The sequence below is a fragment of the Bufo bufo genome, chromosome 3 (assembly GCF_905171765.1).
Source record: "Bufo bufo chromosome 3, aBufBuf1.1, whole genome shotgun sequence".
NCBI classification, from domain to species: domain Eukaryota; kingdom Metazoa; phylum Chordata; class Amphibia; order Anura; family Bufonidae; genus Bufo; species Bufo bufo.
In genome coordinates, this window is record NC_053391.1 from 280,333,835 (window position 1) to 280,353,732 (window position 19,898).

Below are 19,898 nucleotides of genomic sequence, written 5' to 3' on the forward strand. Positions count from 1 at the left end.
CGAAGGAATCAGCACGTATGTTGACCTTTTCATAAGCCCCTTTGTTGAAATCCTCCCGTCCTATATCAAAGATACTTTGGACCTGGTAAGAAAATTAAAAGATATTCAAATAGGCCCCACTACACTTATAGCGAGCCTCGACGTCGAGGCTCTATACACGAGCATAGAGCATGAAAAGGGGATAAGTGCAGTAAAGCACTATTTATATACTAAAGGGACACATTTCTATAATCACAATGATTTTGTTATTCACCTTTTACGTTTTCTTCTCACACACAATTATTTTATGTTTGATGGCACTTATTATTTACAGACACACGGTACGGTGATGGGGACGGTTTGCGCGCCCAGTTTCGCCAACTTATTCTTAGGGTGATGGGAAGACCAACACGTTTTCACAGAGGAGAATACACAGTACACAGATTTAATTTCTTATTGGGGTCGTTATATAGATTATATTTTAATTTTCTGGGAGGGCACGATCACACAGTTTACTGAATTTGTAGACAAACTTAATAATAATGAGTTAGGTTTACTCTTTACCATGGACATCCAAATGGAGAGCATCAGCTTCCTGGATCTTAAAATCATCTTGGATGGGGAAGGAGGTATTAAGACGGAAGTTTATAGGAAGCCCACGGCGTCAAATAGCCTTTTACATTGGCAAAGTTACCATCCTTTACCGCTAAAAAGAGCCATTCCCGTAGGTCAATATCTGAGGGCCCGGCGAAACTGCTCGAATGACGAGGCCTTTCAAAAAGAAAGCGATGCCCTCTATTGCAGATTTCGAATGAGGGGTTACCCCAAGAAGGTCCTGCACCGAGCATACAATAGAGCCGTTAACACCAACAGAGAGGAACTGCTCTTTAAAAGGAAAACAGTGGGAGATAGGGTCGTGAGATGCATAGGCACATTTGATGTGCAAAACAAAAAGGTTTGCGAGGTTCTCCGAAAACATTGGCATATCCTGAGAATGGACAAAGATCTAAAGCAGGTACTTCCTGACAAGCCGAGTATAACGTACAGACGAGGCCCCAATCTAAAAGAATTGCTGGTTCGAAGCCATTTTCAGAGGACATCAAAGAACAAGGGAACATGGCTCAAAACTACAGGATCCTACCCATGTGGAGCGTGCATTTTTTGTAAATATATGATCCCTAGAAGAGAGTTCATGAACCCACAAAATGGGCGAACGTTTAAAATCCGGGAATTCATAAATTGCAAAAGCACTGGAGTAGTATACTGTATACAATGTGAGTGCAATAAATTGTATATTGGCAAGACTGTTCAGGAATTGAGGAGAAGGCTCTCCAAACACTTTAGCATCCTCAATACCACCGAGGAGACGCCACTATCTAGACATCTACAGGAATGTCATAGTGGGAGGACACAAGGCTTGAAGGTTTGGGGGATACAGAAGGTGCGGAGCTCTCCCAGGCAGGGCAGTGTGGACCGTAAATTACAGCAAGAGGAGGCGCGGTGGATTTACCGTCTCCGCTCTCTGGCCCCGAATGGGCTAAATGAAGGATTTACCTTCACATTTTTTTTGTAAACATAAGAATTACTGGCTACTCTGTCATTATATAGAATTGAGATAACACAAATCATCCTTGAATCAAGTCAATAATAGGGATCAGATTAATTTGTTCCCTAAATAATCCTTTTGGGGGTGAGGGATATATTGTGCCAAATAAAGGGGATATGAGTATACAATATGATAACTGTCTAGATATTAGATCTGTAATTTCTTACCTGATGAGGTGTAGTTCGTTTCACGAGTGGTCTTCTGACCATTGGACGTGCTGTGTCTTGGTCGCTGGTTCCTTGGCAGGACAGGGGTTGATCTGTAAAAGAAAATAAGCACAGCAATAACTATTAAATCAGGATCCAATGGGCATGGTTGTAATAAACAAATGAATACGGACTAACCATAAAGGTTAGATCTAGGACAACCATGCAAAATTGGCGTATATAGGCATGCTAACATTTAGTAGGGAATGGAGTAATAGAGGAGTTGGGGGGTCATGGATAATTACCCCCTCCTACATACCCATAGGGAGTGGAATATGCCCCAGGCCAAGATGCATACTGTGCCAGATAAGGTGCACCAGTATAAACCTCTCATTATTAGGGTTAAAATTACATATAGATATTGATCCAGCAATATATACTTTGCAATAGATATAATGTACACCCTAATTAATATAACGTAATCTCCATATAATAGACAATGAGTCTAGGGTAATAATCCATTTACCCCTACCTAGTGTATAATATGCCCCTGATTTAACCTATTATATAGAACAGAGACGCGCATGGACCTACAGAAGAATGAAAGTCCGGATGAAGTATAGAGCATTGACAGGATGCGAAGATCTATTACCTGGAGCATGCGCGATGACCTGGGAACAGGATCGGGACAATAAGGAGTACTGCGCATGCGCGAAAGAACGCAACGAGCTACGGACATCAGCGCCGCGCACCAAGTGTGATGTCATAGACATCAGAGACGACTACAGCGAATCTCAGCCCCGATTAGTTAGGCACATATGACGCTGAACGCGTCCCATGAGAGACAGCCACTGTGATTGGCTGATAGCGTTAGCATGCGAAAACCGAGGACTTAAATGCCCAGACCCCGCCCCCAACATTTGAACCTGTGAGTTTCCCCTGAAGACGCCGAATCGCTCGGCGAAACATGTAGGGAAGCAGGCTTCAGCTTTTAGGCAGGAAGGTCGTGCAGGGATCCTAAATTAATACAAGTTGGCACTAAGTGTGCGATCCAAGCCCATAGGGTCACATAGGTGTAAGAAGTGAAACACATCTTAGCCACAAAGACTGACATCCCGATCATGACCGTTTCCTGATAGTTTTAATCTTTTGATCCCTAGACTTATTAGTAGTAAAAATAATAAAGACTAGTTTTAATGTACTGCCGGTGAGGCTGCATAAACACGCTAAGGTCCTAGAGACCACCTGATTTTTTCTCCTTGTTTGAATTATTAGCATGGCAACCTCCTGTGGGATCCATTTGTTTGTTAAGAATGATCCTCTGAACTGTGCACAGTTTGGGCCCGGGTTCAATCGAACTTAGAAAAGGCTCAAAGTTCTCAGAAACTCAAGGCCGATAGGAGACGTTCAAGCGGGGTGAATTTTCAGGTTGGGGATAAGGTATGGTTGTCCTCCAAGAATCTCTCTCTTAAGGTAGATTCTAAAAAGTTTGCTCCTCGTTTTATTGGACCATATAAGATCACGGAGGTGATTAACCCGGTATCATTTAGGTTGGAGCTGCCCGAGTCATTCCACATTCATAATGTGTTCCATAAATCTCTACTTAAAAAATATTTTGAACCGGTAGTACCATCGAAAGCCTCGCCTCTGCCGGTTCTTGTTAATGATGCTATCGAGTATGTGGTGTCTAAAATAGTGGATGTCAGGAAGGTGCGTAATTCCTTGCAGTACCTGATTCACTGGAAGGGGTATGGACCTGAAGAGAGATCTTGGGTACCTGCCAGGGAGGTTCATGCTCCTAGACTTGTTCGAAAATTTCATTTAGAACACCCTGAAAGGCCATAGCCTGAAGTCTTGGGTCCGGTGGCCCCTCGTAAAAGGGGGGTACTGTAACGGGGTGCCGAAGGCGCACTCGGTCTCCCATCAGCCGCAGGCCTGCTGCTTAGCTTCGGAGCGAGGATCTGTGTTTGACCTCGTTCCCAGGGCGGCTTTGCTAGCTGGGAGGCTCCCTGCTCCTAAGTCTGCCTTGAGCGCCGAGCCAATCACTCGGTGCTCGACTGGTCGGTCTGTCGGTCATGTGACGCTGGCCTCGTCACATGACCCTCACTCCCCACTATAAATACAGGCAGCCTGCTGGCCACAGCTTGCCTGTTAATTTAGGTTCCTGGCATTTGTTGGATACCTGTATACTTACCTGATCCTGTTCCCTGATGATACTTTGCCTGCTCCTCCTGTACTGCGCATCCCTCCTGGTATTTTGACCTCGGCTTCCACCTGACTATTCTTTGTGGACTCCTTTGGTACTTCTCTACTCTCCTGGTATTTATGACCCCGGCTTCTCCTGACCATTCTTTGCTTATCCCTCTGTACTGCGTTGTCCTCTTGGTTTTGACCTGGTCCGTTCACTATCCATTATTTGTCTTGTCTGTCCTTCCCACACGTATCCTAAGTTAGGGACTGCCGTCCAGTTGTCTGCTGTCATCAGGACTCGTGAGGCAAGTAGGCAGGGCCAGGGGTGAGGGTGGAGCACAGTGGTCACTATCCTCCCCCCTGTGTGTGCGTGTATGTGACCGTTACAGGCATTTTGATCTATATAATTTGGAACTGCCCAGTTATCGTGGAGTATTGGTCAGCGATTCACGAGTAGTGATGATCGAGCATGCTCTGCCGAATATCTGTTTGGTTCCAGCATCGATATGCTCGGTACATGGCGTTACTCGACCGAGTACCGCATGTGCTCGAGCGCAATGCTAGAGTCTCCTCCCCACACGTTTCGCTGGTTTTAGGTTAGGCTCAAACGTAGACAGGGAGAGCAGAGCGTAGAAAGGGAAAGGCAAAGTAGGTAGCGAATTTCACCGTTTTTATTCTGAGAAAGCTTTTCCATGACCCAAAAGTCCTTTCAAGGACTAATGTAAGTGTGTGTTTGTGTGTGTGTGTGTGTGTGTGTGTGTGTGTGTGTGTGTGTGATTTAGAGCAGCAATCTATTTACCTGCAGGGACAGTGCTGAGAAAGGGACAGATAGTGAAGGGAGAGAAATTTGCTGTTTTTAATACCAAAAGCTTTTCAAAGACAACAAAGTCCTTTTAAGGACTAATGTGTGTGTTTGACAGCAGCAAGATATTTTTTATTTTATATCCATCAGTGACATATACTGTACATCATCCGCAGACTGTGTCTTTAAGAATCTGGGCCACATCTAGTGTCCATAGTGTGTGACTTTGTGTAAAGAATACTGAACTACATCTGCAAACGGTGTCTGTATTACAAATTCCAAAATTCTAGGCCTAATATAGTGTCCATAATCTGTGGTGTTCTGTAACCAATACTGTACTAGTACTACATCAGAAAAAAGTGTCTATATTGCAAATTCCAATAATATGGACCTAATATAGTGTACATAATATGTGGTGTTCTGTAACCAATACTGTACTACATCAAAAAACAATGTCAGTATTGCAAATTCCAATAATCTGGGCCTAATATAGTGTCCATAATTTGTAGTGATCTGTAACCAATACTGTACTACATCAGAAAACAGTGTCTGTATTGCTAATTCCAATTATCTGGGCCTAATATAGTGTCCATATTCTGAGGTGCTCTGTAACCAATACTGTACTACATCAGAAAACAGTGTCTGTAATGCAAATTCCAATTCACTGGGCCTAATATAGAGTCCATATTATGTGGGTTTCTGTAACCAATACTGTACTACATCAGAAAACAGTGTCTGTATTGCAAAAGCCAAGAATCTGGGCCTAATATAGTGTCCATAATCTGTAGTGGTCTGTGACCATTACTGTACTACATCAGAAAACAGTGTCTGTATTGCAAATTAAAATAATCTGGGCCTAATATAGTGTCCATAATCTGTTGTGTTCTCTAACCAATACTGTACTACATCAGAAAACAGTGTCTGTATTGCAGATTCCAATAATCTGGGCCTAATATAGTGTCTATAATCTGTGGTGGTCTGTAACCAATACTGTACTACATCAGAAAACAGTGTCTGTATTGCAAATTTAATAATCTGGGCCTAATATAGTGTCCATTTTCTGAGGTGTTCTGTAACCAATACAGTACTACATCATAAAACAGTATCTGTATTGCAAATACCAATAATCTGGGCCTAATATAGTGTCCATAATCTGTGGTGGTCTGTAACCAATACTGTACTACATCAGAAAACACTGTCAGTATTGCAAATTTCAATAATCTGGGTCTGTATTGCAGATTCCAATAATCTTGGCTTAATATAGTATCCATAATCAGTGGTGTTCTGTAAACAATACTGTACTACATCAGAAAACAGTGTCTGTATTACAAATTCCAATAATCTGGGTCTAATATAATGTCCATATTCTATAGGTTTCTGTAACCAACACTGTACTACATCAGAAAACAGTGTCTGTATTGCAAATTTCCAATACTCTAGGCCTGATATAGTGTCCATAATCTGTGGTTTTCTGTAACCAATACTGTACTACATCAGAAATCAGTGTCTGTATTGCAAATTCAAATAATCTGGACACAATTTAGTGTCCTTATTCTGTGGGTTTCTGTAACTAATACTGTACTACTTTAGAAAACAGTGTGTGTATTGCAGATTCCAATAATCTGGGCATAATATAGTGTCCATATTCTGTGGTGTTCTGTAACCAATACTGTACTACATCAGAAAACAGTGTCTGTATTGACAATTCCAATAATCTGGGCCGAATATAGTGTCCATAATCTGTGGTGTTCTGTAACCAATACTGTACTACATCAGAAAACAGTGTCTGTATTACAAATTCAAATAATCTGGGCCTAATATATTGTCCATAATCTGTAGTGGAATGTAACCAATAGTGCACTACACCAGAAAACAGTGTCTGTATTGCAGATTCCAATAATCTTGGCTTAACATAGTATCCATAATCAGTGGTGTTCTGTAAACAATACTGTACTACATCAGAAAACAGTGTCTGTATTACAAATTCCAATAATCTGGGTCTAATATAATGTCCATATTCTATAGGTTTCTGTAACCAACACTGTACTACATCAGAAAAAGTGTCTGTATTGTAAATTCCAATAATCTGGGCCAAATATAGTGTCCATATTCTGTGGGTTTCTGTAACCAACACTGTACTACATCAGAAAACAGTGTCTGTATTGCAAATTTCCAATAGTCTAGGCCTGATATAGTGTCCATAATCTGTGGTTTTCTGTAACCAATACTGTACTACATCAGAAATCAGTGTCTGTATTGCAAATTCAAATAATCTGGGCATAATTTAGTGTCCTTATTCTGTGGGTTTCTGTAACTAATACTGTACTACTTTAGAAAACAGTGTGTGTATTGCAGATTCTAATAATCTGGGTTTAATATAGTGTCCATAATCTGTGGTGTACTGTAACCAATATAGTACTGCATCAGTAAACAGTGTCTGTATTGCAAATACCAATGCTCTGGGACTAATATTGTGTCCTTAATCTGTGGTGTTCTGTAACCAATACTGTACTACATCAGAAAACAGAGTATGTATTGCAGATTCCAATAATCTGGGCATAATATAGTGTCCTTGTTCTGTGGTGTTTTGTAACCAATACTGTACTACATCAGAAAACAGTTTGTGTATTGCAGATTCCAATAATCTGGGCCTAATATAGTATCCATATGCTGTTGTTTTTTTGTAACCAATACTGTAATACATCATAAAACAGTGTCTGTATTGCAAATTCCAATAATCTGGGCTTAATAAAGTGTCCATAATTTGTGGTGTACTGTAACCAATACTGTATTACATCAGAAAACAGTGTCTGTATTGCAAATTAAAATAATCTGGGCCTAATACAGTGTCCAGAATCTGTGGTGTTCTGTAACCAATACTGTACTACATCAGAAAACAGTGTATGTATTGCAGATTCCAATAATCTGGGCTTAATATAGTGTCCATAATCTGTGGTGGTCTTTAACTAATACTGTACTACATCAGAAAACAGTGTCTGTATTGCAAAGTTTTGAGAATTACATAAATATTGGAAATTGGAAAAGTTGCTGCTTAAGTTTTTATAATAGCAATTTGCATATACTTCAGAATGTTATGAAGAGTGATCAGATGAATTGCATAGTCCTTCTTTGCCATGAAAATGAACTTAATCCCAAAAAAACCTTTCCACTGCATTTCATTGCTGTCATTAAAGGACCTGCTGAGATCATTTCAGTAATCGTCTTGTTAACTCAGGTGAGAATGTTGACGAGCACAAGGTTGGAGATCATTATGTTAGGCTGATTGGGTTAAAATGGCAGACTTGACATGTTAAAAGGAGAGTGATGCTTGAAATCATTGTTCTTCCATTGTTAACCATGGTGACCTGCAAAGAAACACGTGCAGCCATCATTGCGTTGCATAAAAATTGCTTCACAGGCAAGGATATTGTGGCTACTAAGATTGCACCTCAATCAACAATTTATAGGATCATCAAGAACTTCAAGGAAAGAGGTTCAATTATTGTTAAGAAGGTTTCAGGGCGTCCAAGAAAGTCTAGCAAGCGCCAGGATCGTCTCCTAAAGAGGATTCAGCTGCGGGATCGGAGTGCCACCAGTGCAGAGCTTGCTCGGGAATGGCAGCAGGCAGGTGTGAGCGCATCTGCACGCACAGTGAGGCGAAGACTTTTGGAAGATGGCCTGGTGTCAAGAAGGGCAGCAAAGAAGCCACTTCTCTCCCAAAAAAACATCAGGGACAGATTGATCTTCTGCAGAAAGTATGGTGAGTGGACTGCTGAGGACTGGGACAAAGTCATATTCTCCAATGAAGCCTCTTTCCGATTGTTTGGGGCATCTGGAAAAAGGCTTGTCCGGAGAAGAAAAGGTGAGCGCTACCATCAGTCCTGTGTCATGCCAACAGTAAAGCATCCTGAGACCATTCATGTGTGGGGTTGCTTCTCATCCAAGGGAGTGGGCTCACTCATAATTTTGCCCAAAAACACAGCCATGAATAAAGAATGGTACCAAAACACCCTCCAACAGCAACTTCTTCCAACAATCCAACAGCAGTTTGGTGAAGAACAATGCATTTTCCAGCACGATGGAGCACCGTGCCACAAGGCAAAAGTGATAACTAAGTGGCTCGGGGACCAAAACGTTGACATTTTGGGTCCATGGCCTAGAAATTCCCCAGATCTTAATCCCATTGAGAACTTGTGGTCAATCCTCAAGAGGCGGGTGGACAAACAAAAACCCACTAATTCTGACAAACTCCAAGAAGTGATTATGAAAGAATGGGCTGCTATCAGTCAGGAATTGGCCCAGAAGTTGATTGAGAGCATGCCCAGTCGAATTGCAGAGGTCCTGAAAAAGAAGGGCCAACACTGCAAATACTGACTCTTTGCATAAATGTCATGTAATTGTCGATACAAGCCTTTGAAACGTATGGAGTGCGTGTAATTATATTTCACTACATCACAGAAACAACTGAAACAAAGATCTAAAATCAGTTTAGCAGCAAACTTTGTGAAAACTAATATTTGTGTCATTCTCAAAACTTTTGGCCACGACTGTACATCAGAAAACAGTGTCTGTATTGCAAATTTAAATAATCTGGGCATAATTTAGTGTCCTTATTCTGTGGGTTTCTGTAACTAATACTGTACTACTTTAGAAAACAGTGTGTGTATTGCAGATTCTAATAATCTGGGCTTAATATAGTGTCCATAATCTGTGGTGTACTGTAACCAATATAGTACTGCATCAGTAAACAGTGTCTGTATTGCAAATACCAATGCTCTGGGACTAATATAGTGTCCTTAATCTGTGGTGTTCTGTAACCAATACTGTACTACATCAGAAAACAGTGTCTGTATTGCAAATTCAAATAAGCTGGGCCTAATATATTGTCCATAATCTGTAGTGGAATGTAACCAATACTGCACTACACCAGAAAACAGTGTCTGTATTGCAGATTCCAATAATCTGGGCATAATATAGTGTCCTTGTTCTGTGAATTTCTGTAACCAATACTGTAATACATCATAAAACAGTGTCTGTATTGCAAATTCAAATAAGCTGGGCCTAATATATTGTCCATAATCTGTAGTGGAATGTAACCAATACTGCACTACACTAGAAAACAGTTTGTGTATTGCAGATTCCAATAATCTGGGCCTAATATAGTATCCATATTTTGTGGTTTTCTGTAACCAATACTGTAATACATCATAAAACAGTGTCTGTATTGCAAATTCCAATAATCTGGGCTTAATAAAGTGTCCATAATTTGTGGTGTACTGTAACCAATACTGTACTACATCAGAAAACAGTGTCTGTATGGCTAATTCCAATTATCTGGGCCTAATATAGTGTCCATATTCTGAGATGCTCTGTAACGAATACTGTACTACACCAGAAAACAGTGTCCGTATTGCAAATTCCAAAATTCTGGGCCTGATATAGTGTCCATAATCCGTGGTTTTCTGTAACCAATACTGTACTACATCAGAAATCAGTGTCTGTATTGCAAATTCCAATAATCTGGGCCTGATATAGTGTCCATAATTGGTGAGTTTCCGTAACCAATACTGTACTACATCAGAAAACAGTGTCTGTATTGCAAATGCCAAAAATCTGGGCCAAATATAATGTCCATAATCTGTAGTGGTCTGTGACCATTACTGTACTACATCAGAAAACAGTGTCTGTATTGCAAATTCAAATAATCTGGCCCTAATATAGTGTCCATAATCTGTGGTGTTCTCTAACCAATACTGTACTACATCAGAAAACAGTGTCTGTATTGCAGATTCCAATAATCTGGGCCTAATATAGTGTCTATAATCTGTGGTGGTCTGTAACCAATACTGTACTACATCAGAAAACAGTGTCTATATTGCAAATTTAATAATCTGGGCCTAATATAGTGTCCATTTTCTGTGCTGTTCTGTAACCAATACAGTACTGCATCATAAAACAGTGTCTGTATTGCAAATACCAATAATCTGGGCCTAATATAGTGTCTATAATCTGTGGTGGTCTGTAACCAATACTGTACTACATCAGAAAACAGTGTCTGTATTGCAAATTCAAATAAGCTGGGCCTAATATATTGTCCATAATCTGTAGTGGAATGTAACCAATACTGCACTACACCAGAAAACAGTGTCTGTATTGCAGATTCCAATAATCTGGGCATAATATAGTGTCCTTGTTCTGTGAATTTCTGTAACCAATACTGTAATACATCATAAAACAGTGTCTGTATTGCAAATTCAAATAAGCTGGGCCTAATATATTGTCCATAATCTGTAGTGGAATGTAACCAATACTGCACTACACCAGAAAACAGTTTGTGTATTGCAGATTCCAATAATCTGGGCCTAATATAGTATCCATATTTTGTGGTTTTCTGTAACCAATACTGTAATACATCATAAAACAGTGTCTGTATTGCAAATTCCAATAATCTGGGCTTAATAAAGTGTCCATAATTTGTGGTGTACTGTAACCAATACTGTACTACATCAGAAAACAGTGTCTGTATGGCTAATTCCAATTATCTGGGCCTAATATAGTGTCCATATTCTGAGATGCTCTGTAACGAATACTGTACTACACCAGAAAACAGTGTCCGTATTGCAAATTCCAAAATTCTGGGCCTGATATAGTGTCCATAATCCGTGGTTTTCTGTAACCAATACTGTACTACATCAGAAATCAGTGTCTGTATTGCAAATTCCAATAATCTGGGCCTGATATAGTGTCCATAATCGGTGAGTTTCCGTAACCAATACTGTACTACATCAGAAAACAGTGTCTGTATTGCAAATGCCAAAAATCTGGGCCAAATATAATGTCCATAATCTGTAGTGGTCTGTGACCATTACTGTACTACATCAGAAAACAGTGTCTGTATTGCAAATTCAAATAATCTGGGCCTAATATAGTGTCCATAATCTGTGGTGTTCTCTAACCAATACTGTACTACATCAGAAAACAGTGTCTGTATTGCAGATTCCAATAATCTGGGCCTAATATAGTGTCTATAATCTGTGGTGGTCTGTAACCAATACTGTACTACATCAGAAAACAGTGTCTATATTGCAAATTTAATAATCTGGGCCTAATATAGTGTCCATTTTCTGTGCTGTTCTGTAACCAATACAGTACTGCATCATAAAACAGTGTCTGTATTGCAAATACCAATAATCTGGGCCTAATATAGTGTCTATAATCTGTGGTGGTCTGTAACCAATACTGTACTACATCAGAAAACACTGTCAGTATTGCAAATTTCAATAATCTGGGTCTAATATAGTGTCCATAAACTGTGATGTTCTGTAACCAATACTGTACTACATCAGAAAACAGTGTCTGTATTGCAGATTCCAATAATCTGGGCCTAATATAGTGTATATAATCTGTGGTGTTCTGTAACCAATACTGTACTACATCAGAAAACAGTGTCTGTATTGCAGATTCCATTAATCTGGGCATAATATAGTGTCCATAATCTGTGGTGTTTTGTAACCAATACTGTACTACATCAGAAAACAGTGTATGTATTGCAAATTCCAAAAATCTGGGCCTAATATAGTGTCCATAATCTGTGGTCTCAAACCAATACTGTACTACATCAGAAAACAGTGTATTTATTGCAGATTCCAATAATCTGGGCTTAATATAGTGTCCATAATCTGTGGTGGTCTTTAACTAATACTGTACTACATCAGGAAACAGTGTCTGTATTGCAAATTCAAATAAGCTGGGCCTAATATATTGTCCATAATCTGTAGTGGAATGTAACCAATACTGCACTACACCAGAAAACAGTGTCTGTATTGCAGATTCCAATAATCTTGGCTTAATATAGTATCCATAATCAGTGGTGTTCTGTAACCAACACTGTACTACATCAGAAAAAGTGTCTGTATTGTAAATTCCAATAATCTGGGCCAAATATAGTGTCCATATTCTGTGGGTTTCTGTAACCAACACTGTACTACATCAGAAAACAGTGTCTGTGTTGCAAATTTCCAATACTCTAGGCCTGATATAGTGTCCAAAATCTGTGGTTTTCTATAACCAATACTGTACTACATCAGAAATCAGTGTCTGTATTGCAAATTCAAATAATCTGGGCATAATTTAGTGTTCTTATTCTGTGGGTTTCTGTAATTAATACTTTACTACTTTAGAAAACAGTGTGTGTATTGCAGATTCCAATAATCTGGGCTTAATAGAGTTTCTATAATCTGTGTTGTACTGTAACCAATATAGTACTGCATCAGTAAACAGTGTCTGTATTGCAAATACCAATGCTCTGGGACTAATATAGTGTCCTTAATCTGTGGTGTTCTGTAACCAATACTGTACTACATCAGAAAACAGAGAATGTATTGCAGATTTAAATAATCTGGGGATAATATAGTGTCCTTGTTCTGTGAATTTCTGTAACCAATACTGTACTACATCAGAAAACAGAGTATGTATTGCAGATTTCAATAATCTGGGCCTAATCTAGTATCCATATTTTGTGGTTTTCTGTAACCAATACTGTACTACATCAGAAAACAGTTTCTGTATTGCAAATTAAAATAATCTGGGCCTAATATAGTGTCCATAATCTGTGGTGTTCTGTATTCAATACTGTACAAAATCAGAAAACATTGTCTGTAACCAATACTGTACTACATCAGAAAACAGTGTCTGTATTGCAGATTCCAATAATCTGGGCCTAATACAGTGTCCAGAATCTGTGCTGTTCTGTAACCAATACTGTACTAGTACTACATCATAAAATAGTGTCTATATTGCAAATTCCAATAATATTGGCCTAATATAGTGTCCATAATATGTGGTGTTCTGTAACCAATACTGTACAACATCAGAAAACAATGGCAGTATTGCAAATTCCAAAAATCTGGGCCTAATATAGTGTCCATAATCTGTGGTGTTCTGTAACCAATACTGTACTATATCAAAAAACATTGTCTGTATTGCAGATTCCAATAATCTGGGCCTAATATAGTGTGATTATTCTGTTGTGTTCTGAAACCAATACTGTACTATATCAGAAAATAGTGTCTGTATTGCAGATTTCAATAATCTGGGCCTAATATAGTGTCCATAATCTGTGGTGTTTTGTAACCAATACTGTTCTACATCAGAAAACATTGTCTGTATTGCAGATTTCAATAATTTGGGCCTAATATAGTGTCCATAATCTGTGGTGTTCTGTAACCAATATTGTACTACATCAGAAAACAGTATCTGTATTGCAAATACCAATAATCTGGGCCTAATATGGTGTCCATAATCTTTGGTGGTCTGTAACAAATACTGTACTACATCAGAAAACAGTGTCTGTAATACAAATTCCAATAATTTGGGTCTAATGTAATGTCCATATTCTTTAGGTTTCTGTAAACAACACTGTACTAAATCAGAAAACAGTGTCTGTATTGCAAATTCCAAAAATCTGGGCCTAATATAGTGTTTATAATCTGTAGTGTTCTGTAACAAATACTGTACTACATCAGAAAACAGTGTCTGTATTGCAAATTCCAAAAATCTGGGCCTAATATAGTGTCCATAATCTGTGGTGTTCTGTAACCAATATAGTACTGCATCAGAAAACAGTGTCTGTATTGCAGATTCCAATGCTCTGGGACTAATATAGTGTCCAGAATCTGTGGTGTTCTGTAACCAATACTGTACTACATCAGAAAACAGTGTCTGTATTGAAGATTCCATTTATCTGGGCGTAATATAGTGTCCAGAATCTGTGGTGTTCTGTAACCAATACTGTACTACATCAGAAAAAAGTTTGTGTATTGCAGATTCCAATAATCTGGGCCTAATATAGTGTCCATATTCTGTGGTGTTTTGTAACCAATACTGTTATACATCATAAAACAGTGTCTGTTTTGCAAATTCCAATAATCTGGGCTTAATATAGTGTCCATAATCTGTGGTGTTCTGTAACCAATACTGTACTACATCAGAAAACAGTGTCTGTATTGCAGATTCCATTTATCTGGGCTTAATATAGTGTCCAGAATCTGTGGTGTTCTGTAACCAATACTGTACTACATCAGAAAAAAGTTTGTGTATTGCAGATTCGAATAATCTGGGCCTAATATAGTGTCCATATTCTGTGGTGTTTTGTAACCAATACTGTTATACATCATAAAACAGTGTCTGTTTTGCAAATTCCAATAATCTGGGCTTAATATAGTGTCCATAATCTGTGGTGTTCTGTAACCAATACTGTACTACATCAGAAAACAGTGTCTGTATTGCAAATTCCAAAAATCTGGGCCTAATATAGTGTCCATAATCTGTGGTGTTCTGTAACCAATATAGTACTGCATCAGAAAACAGTGTCTGTATTGCAAATACCAATGCTCTGGGACTAATATAGTGTCCTTAATCTGTGGTGTTCTGTAACCAATACTGTACTATATCAGAAAACAGTGTCCGTATTGCAGATTTCAATAATCTGGGCCTAATATAGTGTCCATAATCTGTGGTGTTTTGTAACCAATACTGTTCTACATCAGAAAACAGTGTTTGTATTGCAGATTCAAATAATCTGGGTTTAAAATAGTGTCCATAATCTGTTTTGTTCTGTAACCAATACTGAAATACATCAGATAACAGTGTCTGTTTTGCAAATTCCAATAATTTGGGCCTAATATCGTGTCCATAATCTGTGGAGTTCTGTAACAAATACTGTACTACATCAGAAAACAGTGTCTGTATTGCAAATTCCAATAATCTGGGCCTAATGTAGTGTCCATATTCTGCAGTGTTCTGTAACCAATACTGTACTACATCAGAAAACAGTGTCTGTATTGCAAATTCCAATAATCTGGGCCTAATATACTGTCCATAATCTGTGGTGGTCTGTAACCAATAATGTACAGTCGTGGCCAAAAGTTTTGAGAATAACATAAATATTGGAAATTGGAAATGTTGCTGCTTAAGTTTTTATAATAGCAATTTGCATATACTCCAGAATGTTATGAAGAGTGATCAGATGAATTGCATAGTCCTTCTTTGCCATGAAAATTAACTTAATCCCCAAAAAACCTTTCCACTGCATTTCATTGCTTTCATTAAAGGACCTGCTGAGATCATTTCAGTAATCGTCTTGTTAACTCAGGTGAGAATGTTGACTAGCACAAGGCTGGAGATTATTATGTCAGGCTGATTGGGTTAAAATGGCAGACTTGACATGTTAAAAGGAGGGTGATGCTTGAAATCATTGTTCTTCCATTGTTAACCATGGTGACCTGCAAAGAAACGCGTGCAGCCATCATTGCTTTGCATAAAAATTGCTTCACAGGCAAGGATATTGTGGCTACTAAGATTGCACCTCAATCAACAATTTATAGGATCATCAAGAACTTCAAGGAAAGAGGTTCAATTCTTGTTAAGAAGGTTTCAGGGCGTCCAAGAAAGTCCAGCAAGCGCCAGGATCGTCTCCTTAAGAGGATTCAGCTGCAGGATCGGAGTGCCACCAGTGCAGAGCTTGCTCAGGAATGGCAGCAGCAGGTGTGAGCGCATCTGCACGCACAGTGAGACGAAGACTTTTGGAAGATGGCCTGGTGTCAAGAAGGGCAGCAAAGAAGCCACTTCTCTCCAAAAAAACCCATCAGGGACAGATTGATCTTCTGCAGAAAGTATGGTGAATGGACTGCTGAGGACTGGGGCAAAGTCATATTCTCCAATGAAGCCTCTTTCCGATTGTTTGGGGCATCTGGAAAAAGGCTTGTCCGGAGAAGAAAAGGTGAGCGCTACCATCAGTCCTGTGTCATGCCAACAGTAAAGCATCCTGAGACCATTCATGTGTGGGGTTGCTTCTCATCCAAGGGAGTGGGCTCACTCACATTTTTGCCCAAAAACACAGACATGAATAAAGAATGGTACCAAAACACCCTCCAACAGCAACTTCTTCCAACAATCCAACAACAGTTTGGTGAAGAGCAATGCATTTTCCAGCACGATGGAGCACCGTGCCATAAGGCATAAGTGATAACTAAGTGGCTCGGGGACCAAAACGTTGACATTTTGGGTCCATGGCCTGGAAACTCCCCAAATCTTAATCCCATTGAGAACTTGTGGTCAATCCTCAAGAGGCGGGTGGACAAACAAAAACCCACTAATTCTGACAAACTCCAAGAAGTGATTATGAAAGTATGGGCTGCTATCAGTCAGGAATTGGACCAGAAGTTGATTGAGAGCATGCCCAGTCGAATTGCAGAGGTCCTGAAAAAGAAGGGCCAACACTGCAAATACTGACTCTTTGCATAAAAGTCATGTAATTGTCGATACAAGCCTTTGAAACGTATGAAGTGCGTGTAATTATATTTCACTACATCACAGAAACAACTGAAACAAAGATCTAAAAGCAGTTTAGCAGCAAACTTTGTGAAAACTAATATTTGTGTCATTCTCAAAACTTTTGGCCACGACTGTACTACATCAGAAAACAATGTCTGTATTGCAAATTCAAATAAATGGGCCAAATATAGTGTGCACAATCTGTGATGGTATGTATCCAATACTGTACTAGATCAGAAAACAGTGTCTGTATTGCAAATTTAAATAATCTGGGCCTATTATAGTGTCCATAATTAGAGTTGAGTTAACACCTGGATGTTCGAGTTCGAGAAGTTCGGCCGAACTTCCCGAAAATGTTCGGGTTCGGGATCCGAACTCGACCCGAACTTCGCCCCGAACCCGAACCCCATTGAAGTCAATGGGGACCCGAACTTTTCGGCACTAAAAAGGCTGTAAAATAGCCCAGGAAAGGGCTAGAGGGCTGCAAAAGGCAACAAAATGTAGGTAAATCCTCTGCAAACAAATGTGGATAGGGAAATTAATAAAAAAAAAATAATTAACCAATATCAATTGGAGAGAGGTCCCATAGCAGAGAATCAGGCTTCATGTCACCCACCACTGGAACAGGCCTCTGTGAGATATTTAGGCCTCGGCACCCAGACAGAGGAGAGAGGTCCCATAGCAGAGAATCAGGCTTCATGTCATAGCAGAGAATCAGGCTTCATGTCACCCACCACTGGAACAGGCCACTGTCAGATTTTTTTTGGCCCCGGCACCCAGACAGAGGAGAGAGGCCCCATAGCAGAGATTCAGGCTTCATGTCATAGCAGAGAATCAGGCTTTATGTCACCCACCACTGGAACAGGCCATTGTCAGATATTTTTAGGCCCCGGCACCCAGACAGAGGAGAGAGGTCCCATAGCAGAGAATCAGGCTTCATGTCATAGCAGAGAATCAGGCTTCATGTCACCCCCCACTGGAACAGGCCACTGTCAGATATTTAGGCCCCGGCACCCAGACAGAGGAGAGAGGTCCCATAGCAGAGAATCAGGCTTTATGTCATAGCAGAGAATCAGGCTTCATGTCACCCACCACTGGAACAGGCCACTGTCAGATATTTTTAGGCCCCGGCACCCAGACAGAGGAGAGAGGTCCCATAGCAGAGAATCAGGCTTCATGTCATAGCAGAGAATCAGGCTTCATGTCACCCACCACTGGAACAGGCCACTGTCAGATATTTTTAGGCCCCGGCACCCAGACAGAGGAGAGAGGTCCCATAGCAGAGATTCAGGCTTCATGTTATAGCAGAGAATCAGGCTTCATGTCACCCACCACTGGAACAGGCCACTGTCAGATATTTTTAGGCCCCGGCACCCAGACAGAGGAGAGAGGCCCCATAGCAGAGATTCAGGCTTCATGTCACCCACCACTGGAACAGGCCATTGTCAGATATTTTTAGGCCCCAACACCCAGACAGAGGAGAGAGGTCCCATAGCAGAGATTCAGGCTTCATGTTATAGCACAGAATCAGGCTTCATGTCACCCACCACTGGAACAGGCCACTGTCAGATATTTTTAGGCCCCGGCACCCAGATAGAGGAGAGAGGTCCCATAGCAGAGAATCAGGCTTCATGTCATAGCAGAGAATCAGGCTTCATGTCACCCACCACTGGAACAGGAAACTGTGAGATATTTAGCCCCCGGCACCCAGACAGAGGAGAGAGGTCCCATAGCAGAGAATCAGGCTTCATGTCATAGCAGAGAATCAGGCTTCATGTCACCCACCACTGGAACAGGCCACTGTCAGATATTTTTAGGCCCCGGCACCCAGACAGAGGAGAGAGGTCCCATAGCAGAGAATCAGTCTTCATGTCATAGCAGAGAATCAGGCTTCATGTCACCCACCACTGGAACAGGCCATTGTGAGATATTTAGGCCCGGCACCCAGACAGAGGAGAGAGGTCCCATAGCAGAGAATCAGGCTTCATGTCATAGCATAGAATCAGGCTTCATGTCACCCACCACTGGAACAGGCCACTGTCAGATATTTTTAGGCCCCGGCACCCAGACAGAGGAGAGAGGTCCCATAGCAGAGAATCAGGCTTCATGTCATAGCAGAGAATCAGTTATAAATGTCTAATCTGCACAAGGGATGGACAGGTCCTGTGGGATCCATGCCTGGTTTATTTTTATGAACGTCAGCTTGTCCACATTGGCTGTAGACAGGCGGCTGCGTTTGTCTGTAATGACGCCCCCTGCCGTGCTGAATACACGTTCAGACAAAATGCTGGCCGCCGGGCAGGCCAGCACCTCCAAGGCATAAAAGGCTAGCTCTGGACACGTGGACAATTTGGAGACCCAGAAGTTTAATGGGGCCAAACCATCAGTCAGTACGTGGAGTGGTGTGCACACGTACTGTTCCACCATGTTAGTGAAATGTTGCCTCCTGCTAACATGTTCCGTATCAGGTGGTGGTGCAGTTAGCTGTGGCGTGGTGACAAAACTTTTCCACATCTCTACCATGCTAACTCTGCCCTCAGAGGAGCTGGCCGTGACACAGCTGCATTCGCGACCTCTTGCCCCTCCTCTGCCTTCGCCTTGGGCTTCCACTTGTTCCCCTGTGACATTTGGGAATGCTCTCAGTAGCGCGTCTACCAACATGCGCTTGTACTCACGCATCTTCCTATCACGCTCCAGTGCAGGAAGTAAGGTGGGCACATTGTCTTTGTACCGGGCATCCAGCAGGGTGGCAACCCAGTAGTCCGCACACGTTAAAATGATGGCAACTCTGCTGTCGTTGCGCAGGCACTGCAGCATGTAGTCGCTCATGTGTGCCAGGCTG